Source organism: Grampus griseus (assembly GCF_964374135.1).
Source record: "Grampus griseus genome assembly, chromosome: 1".
In the NCBI taxonomy this organism is placed as follows: domain Eukaryota; kingdom Metazoa; phylum Chordata; class Mammalia; order Artiodactyla; family Delphinidae; genus Grampus; species Grampus griseus.
In genome coordinates, this window is record NC_139017.1 from 68,661,932 (window position 1) to 68,672,878 (window position 10,947).

Here is a 10,947-nt window from a genome sequence, read left to right on the forward strand (position 1 = left end):
CCTGGCTAAGTCTAATTACTGTTTTGTAAAAAGGGAAAAATAAGCCTTGCTCTTTGCAGAGCCCTGCTCCTGTTGTGTGCGTGTGTTTGATCTTGTGTGTATGTAAGTGTGTTGAGGGAGATATTTTCCTGGAGAACAATCTGTTGACACTGACAGTGGGCTGAGTGATAAGCTTAATTTCCCTGACTTCAAGGAATTTACAACATGCTGGGGGCGGATTTAGACTCAAAAGTAATTGTTCTCATAATATATAGTAAAGTACTAAATTACTCATCAAAGACAATCAGATCATATATATTGAAAAGTTAATTGTGCAGTAAAAATAATAAGCACAAGAGAAGTCAGTGGGGGAAAGATAAGCTTGGGTTGGAACCACCAAAGTCTTATGAGGACAGCGGTCTTCGTTCCCTTTTGTTCTCGGCCCATATTGTGAAATACTGGAAATACATTATTTGGAAGCTCAACAGAACAGTGTTAGAGCATCCTAGCTCCCCCTTCCCCAGCTGATAAGACTGTTTTGACCTAATTCTCTTTGATGTTGAGGCCCCCAGTTCCTTGAGGGCTTGATGCTAGTGGCAGTTGGAGGTGAAACCAGAGACAGAGATTCCTTTCTCCAAGTAGGTCCCTGTGTCCCACCAAGGCAGAGGATTGCTTGGGTTTGGCTTCCTGTGGCCCTTGGACTGTAGTCAGAGCTCTCAGTGTCTTAAATGTTAGGATCTTTTGTCTAAACACATCTCACACCTGGGACCCAATGATCTGGAAATTGGGTTACAGAAGGGATGGTGTGGTAGCCAACCTCAAAGACCACCTCATGTCTTTTCCACATTGATAGGCCTGGCTTGTGTAACAAGTAGAATATTGTGGACATGATGGTGTGTGACTTCTTAGGTTAACTCACAAAAGACAGTATGGTTTTGACTTGCCCTTTTGTGGGAGAAGCCAGCTGCCATATTAGGAGGACACTCAAGGAGTCTAATGAGAGATCCGTGGGGGGAGGCTTCATACCAGCATCACGTACGAGAACTTGCTGTTTTGGAAGTGGATCCTCTGGCCCCATCAAGACCTTAGATGACCTGCCCAACATCTTGACAATAACCTCACAGGTTCCCTGAGCCAGAATCACCCAGCTAGTCCTCCCTTGAATTTCTTACCCACGGAAACTATGAGATAATAAATATTGATTATTTTAAGCCATCAAATTTAGGGGGAATTTCTCATGCAGCAAATAGGAAAACAATACAGATGGGAATATTCAGATAAAAGGAAAGAAGAGAAATAATTTCTAATAAACTTAAGAAGCGAAATAATATCAAGTTTATTTTTCAAAGAAAAAGTTATACTATAAGCAGTTGTAGCCTAAGTGTGCGTGTGTGTTTTTAGGGGATAGGGTGTTGAGATAGGTCAGTGCAAAGTTTCCACATCTGGAGAACCATGCTGTGCAGAGGAACCAAGCAGAATAGTTTGGGTGTGGGTTTTGGGTGTTAGTGGTGTGGGAGGTACGGGGTTTGATGTGGTATTTGTGTAGTTAGGGACGATATACAAATGATTTAATAACTGGCCATGGCACAGGAGGCAAGCAACCAGAATGGACCCTCTACCCATCAGCACCATTGCCTACAAACAAATGGTGATGCTATCCTGCTGTTAATGGATGCACATTGGTGTCAAGTGTAGAGGCTTTGACATGATCTGGGGTGTGGTCAGGTTACCTTGGACATTTCAGTATAGGTCTTTCCACAAGATGGCACTGACAGCCTGATAGCTTTTCCTTGTTTCACTCGCTCTCTCTCTCTCTCTTTTTTTTTTTTTGTATTTATGATTTGTATACTGTTACAGAACATACCATGACTGATTGCCCACAATTTACTAGTTGATTTCTTGTACTTCTGACAATTCTATCACCTTCTTGGCACTTAATATTACGTTTTTTCTTTAGACCATTCCAGGGGCACATTGAGACTTCCCGTTAGGATGTTAGGGGGTGGTACCTTATACTGGAAGCTATGATTAGGGGAGCTGGAGCTGGAGATGGACTTGGGGGCTTTGGTTTCAGTTAGGTAAGAGACACCTTTGCGATGAGAACAGTTTTGGTGAACTCTCTCGCTTCTGACATTCATGCTGCTACAAACTTTGCTTTGCCTTGGATCCGAAAGGAAAAAAATTACTGAAAATCTTGGCATTGCAATTTTCACTGCATAATTGTAAAAATTGGAAAGGACCTCAGAGATCTTCGGGTTTAACCTCTCCATTTCTGGGTGAGGAAACTCACCTCATTGAGTTACTCAGTTGGTCCAGACTAAGACTCAATCCACACTATCAGATATCACTGGGTCACTGCACTGTGTGACCTGGACCAAGTTACTTTAAATTTCTAAGTCTCTGTTGCAGATGTCTATAATGATATAGATTATTAAGGATTATTGATAGGGTTAAATAAGCTAGGAATATGTAAAGTGCGTAGCAAAGTGCTGGCACGTAATTGGTGCTCACAAATGGAAGCTACTTCTGCTATCACCATCATCATAGGATGATTTAGAGCCAGATGGGAACAAATGAAGAAATTACACTTATGTTGATATATCTCTAATGTGAAGTATTATCATAGGATGCTGTGGTTAGTGGAATTTTTTTTTTTTTTTAGGAGTTCTCCCTTTGAATTTTCTTTTTCACATCTTTATTGGAGTATAATTGCTTCACAGTGTTGTGTTAGTTTCTGCTGTACAACAAAGTGAACCAGCTATATGTATACATATATCCCCATATCCCCTCCCTCTTGAGCCTCCCTCCCACCCTCCCTATCCCACCCCTGTAGGTCGTCACAAAGTAACAAGCTGATCTCCCTGTGCTATGCAGCCACTTCCCACTAGCCATCCATTTTACATTTGGTAGTGTGTATATGTCATTTCTACTCTCTCACTTCATCCCAGCTTCCCCTTCCCCTCCTGTGTCCTCAAGTCCATCCTCTACATCTGCGTCTTTATTCCTGCCCTGCCACTAGGTTCATCAGTACCGTTTTCTTAGATTCCACATATGTGCATTAGTATACGGTATTTGTTTTTCTCTTTCTGACTTACTTCACTCTTAGTGGAATTCTAAGATGGGCCCAAATGACCTATACCCTTCGATGAGGGGCTATATACCCTTTGATGAGGGGCTATCACTCCCATGATTATGTCATGTTTCACGGCAAAAGGGGGCCACTCAGTAAGGTGGCCCTGGGAGTGGAGAGTGATTCCCAGTTGACAGCTACTAAGAAAGTAGAAGCTTCAGTCCTACAACTGCAAAGAAGTGAATTCTGCCAAATGAATGAGCTTGGAGGAGGACCTGGGGCCTCCGATGAGAGTTGCAGCCTAGGTGGCATCTTCATTTCAGCCTGATGAGACCCTGAGCAGAGGATCCAGCTAACCTGTAACTGGACTTCTGACCTACAGAACTGTGAGATAATAAATGGGTATTTTTGTAGCCACTAAGTTTGTGGCAATTGGTTACACAGTAATACACAGTAATAAAAAACTAATACAGATGCCTTATTTACTTGCTTTATTTTCTTATTTTTAATATGCTGGTTGCAATACTAGAGCTTTGAGCTTTCTAAAAGGCGGTCTTATTTCTTGTCTCTTTTCCCCTTTAAGTCTTCCAGTCTTCAAAACTCTAGACCACACAGGTCCCGTTTTCCAGGGCAGATGCAACAAATACAGTGAATCAATGGAGCACAGGAATTGTCACTATCTCATTCCCTCTAGGCACCTCCCCAACCTCCTGGCTTATCCTCCAACCACCTTTAGACCAGTGCTTCTCAAAGTGTGGTCCACAGTTGAGCAGCATCGCATCACCTGGGAGCTTGTGAGAAATGCAGAATCTCAGACCCCATCCCAGACCTTTGGGATCCCAGGTGGTTCACATGCACACCTATGCCTGAGAAGTCCTGCTGTAAAAACTTTGTCCTGCAGCTCTGTTTTCCCTTTGCTGGACAGTCATTGGTAGCACCTAAAACACAGCCTGGTCACAGGAGGTGGTGCCTGATATCTCCAGATGTCTTTGGCTGAGCAGGGCTGTAGGCAGAGGAGCACGGGGAGAAGCCTCAAAGAGACCTAACTGGCCTGGGTAAATGCCTGAGGTCAATTACAAACACCCGACTGTCCCTGGTTGGAACAATCTACTGCTTTACCTGCTGGTCAGGAGGCTATCCAAGAAAAATATGCTTACATGTACGTTGTGAATTTCCTGTTTTTGTTCCAAGGAAGGGCTTGGCTCCCAGATTTCCTTTCTGGAGGAACTCTTGAAACATCACTTTCCACTCTCTCCACCTTTAAGTACGTTCCAACCATAACTGAAATTACCTGATTTATCATCCTTCAATTGAAGTGTGCCAGCCTCCCTCCAGTTTTGGGAAGAGGAGAAGGAACCATTGGACCGCCTCCCGTCACATCCCCTCAACCCCCCAACAGAAATTCCTCCCACCCAGATCCCATCCTTTTGCAATCTCCTTAGGACCCATCACCTCCGTGGCTCTGCGGACTGGCCCCCATTATTCCTGCCTTTACACATTTCCCCTCTATGCAGCTACGATGCCTTTCATAGAACACAGACCTTACTTTCCCAGCTCTTCCTTATTGCCTTCAAGAAAAAAAAAAAACCCAACATTTGTAGACTGGCATAAAAAGCCCTCCAGGATGAGGCCTCTTGCTTCTCTCTTCAGCCTCATCTTACCTCATTCTTCTGCAACAATGTGTGTCTCCATCACACAAAGCAAAGAGCAGAGCCCTCTCTCATGCCCTTGCACGTGCTATTCCCGTTACCTGTCCTGTTCTTACGTTTACCCTGCAGCAACTCCTCACCTCCCGCAAGATTCAGTTTGGAACACAGCACTCTCTCTAGGAAGCCTTTCCTGTGCCCTTACAATTTATGTTTTGTATCGTGCTTCTGTAGCATCTCTATGAAAACATTTATTACATCATATATTGAAAATATTTGAAAGCATTTATTGATTTGTTATACAAATATCATATTTTTATTTTAAAATCGTTAACATATACACACAAAAAGAAAAAAATGATTACCTATTACCTATTTATGTTAGTGTTCAAAGAAGACATTCTGTGTTTTTCAAGTATGAAGGGAAGTGATATAAGAAATTAGAGGCTTACACACCTGTTAGATGGACTGTTGTAGCAAGGGTCCCAGGGGATTTTAGCCTATGATATCTAAGTGACAGACTCTCAAAGACCTTGCCTGGAAGCCACTCCACTGTTAAGCTCAAGAACTTCTGGAAAATTCCCACCAATTATCTCAGTCTTCAGCACTAATGTGGGGAATCCCAAGGCTGTTTTGAACCTCTCATCTGCTTATGCATTTGTTATCTCTGGAAAAGAATAGCTTCTCTGCTTTGGAAATATTGTTCCCAGCATCTCCTCTGTGGTACAGAGGTCTTAATAATGAGGGGCATTGATGCTAAGTTTACAACAGACAATTCACCTAAACATAACTACATTATGGTGCACCACCTTTCATACATATTTGTGTGTGTGTGTGTGTGTGTGTGTGTGTGTAAGTGAATAATATACATATAAAACTCTCTCTTTACTATGCGCTCTCTATCTTTATATCTATGTACATTTCTCCCCTGTGGCTCCTTGAAGCTCCTTATTTCTCTACTTTTTAGAGCAAGGATTCCCAGCACTGGTTTGATGACACCCTGGAGTGTCTTCATTTATCTCAGGGGGTGCCTTGAAATTCACAAAACAAGATTAATTTAAATTAATTTTCATTTAAAAAAGTAAACAGACATTATATAGTAATTACAGGTACAAGTGTGTGTGTTGAAATCAAACTAATAAATGCTTGCCTTAGAGAGACATCAAGAAGATGGGGGTGGGGTTGGAAGGGACCAGAAAGGTGGTTTAGTTAGACTGTTTCTAAAACATCCCCTCTAATTACTTCCAGGTTGGTATTTCCCCCAAATTAATCGTGTTTCTCAAATTGGAAGTCAGGGCTAAGGGGGCCAAAAGCTCCTCGTAAGCAGGTCTGTATTCTGTGCCTACCATGGAACCTGGCATGTGGTAGATCCTCAGGAAACAGATTTTGATTGACTGTGTGTCCTCAGGACATAGTGTTGGAGGCTGAGGAGGGTACACGTCTCATGAGAGTTCCAGCTCTGTGGGATTGGAGGCCGTGAGGTATCTTCAGAGATAGTGGTATGGGTACCAATCCCATTCAAGTTCCAGGAGAATGTAGATGCCCAGACGGTCAAGGATAAAAGAACCTAGGCTGAGATTCACTGGCCTTATGTGACTGGCCAGAGGCTTCTATAATTGCCTTTCTGTTAACAGCTTGTGCGAATCATCAGAAAGATAGATCAACTAACATCATACATGTATAAATGTCAGTGACTTGGTGCTGAAGGTACAGTCCCAAGGTCCTAGATACAGGAAGGAATTTTGAGCTCTGCATGAGACCAGATTCTCTGAAGCAATAGAGTTGATGGTGGGTTCAAATCCCAACTCAGCTATTTAAAGCTATATAACCCCGAATAAATTGCTTTACAACTCAGTGCCCTCCTCTATAAAGAGATAGTCATAACACCTACCTCATAGGGTTGTGAGGATTAAATGAGTTAATCCATGTAAAGTGCTTTGAACAACGCTTGGCACAGTGAGAGATCAATAAACGCTGGCTCTTGTCATCATCATCACAGTAGGCTCTATGTGCTTATCAGGACTAATTGGTAGTAGGTGTTTCAACTGGAGACTAAAAAGGATATCCATTCCTCTCTGCCCTCAGCTTGGAATGCTTTAGTGACCCCATCTGGTCCCAAAGAATAGGCTCAAGAATTCCTCCCGCCGTGCCCTAGATTGGGGTAGGAACATCATCTGCAGTGCTAGGACTGGAAACTTAGGCAGAGGGTTAAATAGTGTAACAAGCCAGCAAGCAAACAAATGAAACAGAACAGAAAACCACCACATGCAAATAAAAGTCTCAGTGCATCCTCACACTGTTGTGGCCTCTCCCGCTGCGGAGCACAGGCTCCGGACGCGCAGGCCCAGCGGCCATGGCCCACGGGCCCAGCTGCTCCACGGCACGCGGGATCCTCCCGGGCCGGGGCACAAATCCGCGTCCCCTGCATCGGCAGGTGGACTCTCAACCACTGCGCCACCAGGGAAGCCCCTCTTGTCATACTTTGATGGGATATTCTGCTTCATGGGGGAAAAATAGAGCAAACATATCTGGATTCTTAGAATCACAAATGGTTAACAAGGGAAGAATGTGTCTTTTAGCACAGAGTTTTATGGCCTATCAATCCTTGAAGGCAAGGAATCATTAATCAAGAGATAGTTTCAAAATGTGTTCGTCATTACCCAGTAATATTTTATTATTATTATTTTTTGCGGTACGCAGGCCTCTCACTGTTCTGGCCTCTCCCGTTGCGGAGCACAGGCTCCGGACGCACAGCCTCAGCGGCCATGGCTCACGGGCCCAGCCGCTCCGCGGCATGTGGGATCTTCCCGGACTGGGGCACAAACCCGTGTTCCCTGCATCGGCAGGTGGACTCTCAACCACTGCACCACCAGGGAAGCCCAACCCACTACTATTGATGAAAAACCCCAACCTCTTCTGGAGAAAATGATTGATGGGAAGAGAACTTTTGAGGCCATTAAAACACGTTCCTGATTCTCTTTATTTTAGTAAAAAACTCAATATACCTGTATCCCCCCAGGGATGAGAAAGACAGATGAGAAAGACAAATCAAGTTTCATGTCTGATCTAAGCAAAATTCAAATACTGGGTTTGAAATGCCAATACTTCTATTCAATTCCTTTTCTCTTGTGCAAACACTGAGGAATATACACTATGTGATTATTCTGATGTTCACACAGTTGTTTGGGATCAGAAAATTTTCAAATACATATATAATTTATTTCTGGGATTGCTTATGACCATAATAGAGACAAGATTAATGAGTGAACGTTATTTATTTGAAATTCATGACACTCTAAAGACTATCTTTGGGCAGAAATATATTTGATTCACAAGAATGTGGAAAGATGGTGGGAAGAAATTTCTTTTAGTGGTTAGCTTTGTTTTATAGTATTTTGATCTCCAAGGATATAGCAGTCTTAGCCTTTCTGGTCCTTTTGTTTCCAAAACTCTGTGCCTCTTCAATTCAGTTAAACTAATATATACCAGATATGCCTAGGTAAACAAAATATATTGGGCTATACACTTGAATGAAGAAACAGAGAAAAACCCAAAACTTACATTTTAGTGCTGTAGAAGATTGTTATAACCATGACCCCAATGAATCATACCTACCAGTATCCACACCCTTCTACATTCGTCTATCGCATTGACATTGGGCTCAGCCACGTGACTTGCTTTGGCCAATGGACATAAACAAATGTGATGGAGGCAGAGATTTGATAAGCACTTGCACATTGAGGCTTGTCCTCCTAGAACCCTGAGACCACCATGCAATGAAGAAGCCCAGAATTAAATACTATGTGGTAGGAGAGGCCAGTTAAGTCCAGTAACCAAGGGCAACCCTCCCAGCTGAATGCAGTTGCATCAGTGACCCAAGACATGACCAGCAGAAGAATGATCTAGCTAACATGGAATAGGGATAATCATGAGGTCAGTAAGTTTTGGAAGACTTTGCTACAGAGATGGAAAACTGATATAAAAATTGATACGCAGAAGTGGCACGTTGCTGTATTAAAAACCGAAACTATGTAGCATTGGCTTTGGGACTGAGGGTCTGGCAGAGGTTATAAGGACAGCAAGTAGAGTGCTGGTGGAGACTGGAAGACCTGAGAGGAAACTGTTCCTGGAGGCTGATAAAGGGCACCGCATAGTATATAATAGTGACACAACTGGCAACACTGTCACGTCCAGTAATTGGAAGACAGAAAATGTACTTAATCAAGTTGTGGATGTGGCTTAAGGTTTCCACTTAGAATGCTGAGGGGGTCAATTAACTTTTTAAAAGTTATATATAATAGAATATGAGGAGAGAGAAACTAAAGAAAGAACTGCTCCATTTGTAAGAAGAATTTAAAGTACATATGGAGGGTCCAGGATATGCTGAGCTGGGAAATGAAACCATTTCACATTTCCAGTCTCTTCAACCTGCAAAAAATTCTCAAAGTAAGAAATGACCTCAGGATACAGATCAAATCAGGAGTGTGGCTATAAGACTCTGTGAAGACCACAGTAAGATTTTAAATGGTGTCTACCAGACTCTCTTAGCTAGATAAAAGGGCTTCTAGGAATCTTAAGGGCATTTTTCCCATAGCACCTTGGCATGCTGACCAAAGTAGAGGCCCATCTTAAAAATAATTGTTAGTGTAGCTTTTGTCTGATGAAATGAACTATAACCTGGTGTGTGGGAAGTCCACAAAGTTTATAAGGGAACTGGGCCAGTTTAGACCAAAGCATGCAGGAAGCAAGCTGAGAAAGTTACTCAGCTGCAAACAAAGTCTATTTCTTATTGAAAAAGAAGACCGTTTCAGAGGGCAGAGCTAACCACTTCCAGTGAATAGAACTAGACTCTAGCAAAGAACCATTTCCCATACTCAGAGTAGGAGGCTCTGCAACATTTGTCTGGCTGGATTTCAGAATTGCTATGGACCAGTGGCTGCTATGTGGCTCCCTGTTCCTTCCCCTTATAAATGGGAGTGCCTATTGGGTATTCCATTCTCACAGTTGTATGCTGGGTATGTGTAGAGCAGATAAGTTGTTTTTTCTGTCCATGAGTCCCTGAATGGTGAGAAACCACACCTGAGAAGCTTCATGAGGAATTGCCCTTGAGGAGCCTCAACCACATCTGGACCTGAGTCAGATCAGGAGATCCTGGACTTGTAGTTTGATGCCATGATTGGATGGGCTCTTGATAGTTTCAAAGAAGAGGAATGTGAATCACTAGGGCCAGGGAGAAGACTGTGGTACCTCATTATAGTAATAACTCTCAATATATTATGTCCTATGGTATCCATGCCCCTGGGTATAAAATGACTCTATGCTTGGCCATAAGACTTGCTTTGGTCAATGGGACATCAGCACATGTGATGCAAGTAGAGGCTTGAAAAGTGCTTTTGCACTGGGCCTTGTCCTTTTGGAAGCTGCCCTGAGATCACCATGCTGTGAAGAAGTCTGATGAAAGACCACATGGAGAGAGTGGTCCTGTCACCTCAAATTGTCCCAATTTAACCCTGCACCCAACCAATCCATCAGCTAAATGTGGCTTCATCAGTGGGTCCAGGCAAGACCAATAAAGAATGGTCCCAATATTCACAGAATCATGTGATATAATAAATTGTTGTTTTAAGCCACTAATTTTGGGATGTGTTTTTTTTTTGTTTTTTTTCTGCGGTACACGGGCCGCTCACTCTTGTGGCCTCTCCTGTTGCGGAGCACAGGCTCTGGACGCGCAGGCTCAGGGGCCATGGCTCACGGGCCCAGCCGCTCCGTGGCATGTGGGATCTTGCTGGACCGGGGCACGAACCCGTGTCCCCTGCATCGGCAGGCGGACTCTCAACCACTGTGCCACCAGGGAAGCCCCAAGGGATGGTTTATTATGCAGCAATACAGGTGTCTGTTACTAAGCATCCAGTTATACCTAGTAAATTGTAGAAAAGGAGGGTGACATTGTGTTACATGGATTTCTGAAAGTCGTTGATGCTTTCTCGATAGCTTTGTGTACAAGTTGAAGAACTGATGATGGAATGAAGATAATGTGTTATAGGTATGTAACACATTATCTTCTCACCTGTATGTAAAGATGCTGAATAATGGATGAGGTCCTTGATGAACATGTGGTAGAATAGAGAAATGAGAATGGGTTCTGAAACAGGGAGAGTTGGTGCAATTGCGGTTCTAAAACTGAACTTTGGGCAAGTTACCTAACTTCTCAGAGTCTTTGTTTCTGTACCTGTGAAATAGGATTATATTGTC